We start from the raw sequence: 2,139 nt of genomic DNA, 5'->3' as shown, positions 1-2,139 counted from the left end.
AATCTGTCCCCGTCTCTTATCCTCGGTTCTTCGTTGTTAGATAACTGAGCCACTTGTGCCGCAGAGCGTGCCGTGGTGATGCTGGCTCATTTTTATATACTTCTGTTTTTTTCTCGTCAACACTCACAGGTCACTTCAAATGACACCAGATTAGAAGTCAAGTTATAATATGTGAATCATCCAATTTAGTCAGGTGCTTCCAGGGTGTCGCTGATGTGGCTTTATTCAACCTGTGAAACGGGGGAGGGGGGGTAGCTTGTAGTACACCATTTTATGGCCAATCAGCTTCCAGCTGGGCCAGCAAGCAGGGGCGTGGCCACGTGGGGGCCAGGGGGGGCCAAGGCCCCCATTGGTCAGAGCACAGCCGCTCCCGCTTCCCCTGTCCCGAGTGGGTAAAAAAAAAAAAAAAAACGCCTGCACAGAAACAGTCAAATGGAAGCTGAAATACATGCATTATTATTATTATGAAGTCTTGTCCTTTGCCACTAAAGTTATGACCCCAATGGGCTCATATTTGTGTAAAAGCAATAGTGTGTAAGTGCAGCATGGCAAGTCCAAGTGATGTAGTTTATTTAGTTGTGTGTGTTCAGGATATGGAAATGTTGGCTTCATGGTGTACATTTTCCCCTCATGCAATTTGAAATACTAAATGACATTTCTGTCTTCGGTCTTTACACTTTACAACACTTAAGCCATACCCACTGCATTAACACCCGTGCATGGGACATGTAGATTAGATGAATGGTACCATTCCACACCCTTTGGCTATACACAATCCATGGCATTGTTAAAAGGGCTATCACAATCTTCGAAAGTAGTTTTAAAATAGTAGTTTTGACAAGTGCCACCCTAATTAAATGGCTGCCCCCCCCAGTAAAACAAGTCCTGGCTACGCCCCTGCCAGCAAGCCTCGGAGGGTTATTCCAGCTGTTTAATCCAAGGGGAGGGCAATGAGCAAACTGGTGGGAGGGGAGACGGCGTTGACTCACACGTCACCCAGGCTCCTCCTGCTGACGGCGCTGCACCCCTATTAAACCACGCCTTACTTCACTGTCATGTGACCGGCCGGAGAGTTCTGATGACAGGGGAGGAGGCGAAGACGTAAGGCTGGGGTTTGCAAACGTCATGCACCGATGTAAGGCAGGATGGTAGTCTGAAGAGCAGCTGCTTCTGGGAGGGGGGGAACAGTGGCGCAGTGGTTAGCGCGGTCGCCTCGCAGCAAGAAGGTCGTGGGTTCGAGCCCCGGGGCTCCCCAACCTTGGGGGGGGCCATCCCAGGTGGTCCCCTGTGTGGAGTCTGCATGTTCTCCCCGTGTCTGCGGTGGGTTCTCTCCGGGTGCTCCGGTTTCCCCCACCATCAAAAGATAACAGGCATGTCAGGGCCTATACTCCTGTCTGGGCTTGGGACTCTCGCAAAGACAAACGTGTGAAGTTTGGTTGGGGAAAGAAAACGGAAGAAGAAAAGAAAGTGGGACGTGTATGTTTGGTCATTTAATGGATATGATCCTTTAGCCGAGCGGTTAGTGACGTCGCCTTGTGGCGCAATACTCCCCGTACCGAACCCCTTACCGCGCAAAAAATTAACCGGTTACAGTAGTCCTGAAAAGAGGACTTTTATTTGTTGTGATACTGAAATTCATACCCGTAATGATGTTAAGCACACACGTTTTCTTTTTAAAGTTCACATTAATCACTGAGAATAAGTGATGTAACCGGTTATTTTCTTGCCCGGTGCGGGATTCGATACGGGGTGTACTGCACCACAAGGCGACGTCACTAACCGCTCGGCTAAAGAGTCAGACCCGTTAGCTAGGGGGCTAACGAGTCTTATTAGTAGTTTACAGTCGTCACCTTCCCCGGAAGCGCGCCCTCGCGCTTTGTTATTCCCGCGCTCCGAAAAGACTTCTGAGGATCTGCACACTTCCGGATCCCACCGCTGCCACCAATGTAACCGGTCATTTTCTTGCCCGGTGCGGGATTCGATACGGGGTGTACTGCACCACAAGGCGACATCACTAACCGCTCGGCTAAAGGGTCAGATTATTAGAAGTTTACAGTGATATGTTGAGAGTAAGGGACTTCGCTTGGAGACGGAAACGATGTAACAACAGTATCGTTGTTGTTCCTAGTTTGTTGTTCG

The sequence above is a fragment of the Lampris incognitus genome, chromosome 9, assembly GCF_029633865.1.
Source record: "Lampris incognitus isolate fLamInc1 chromosome 9, fLamInc1.hap2, whole genome shotgun sequence".
NCBI lineage: Eukaryota > Metazoa > Chordata > Actinopteri > Lampriformes > Lampridae > Lampris > Lampris incognitus.
This window is presented reverse-complemented; position numbering follows the sequence as displayed.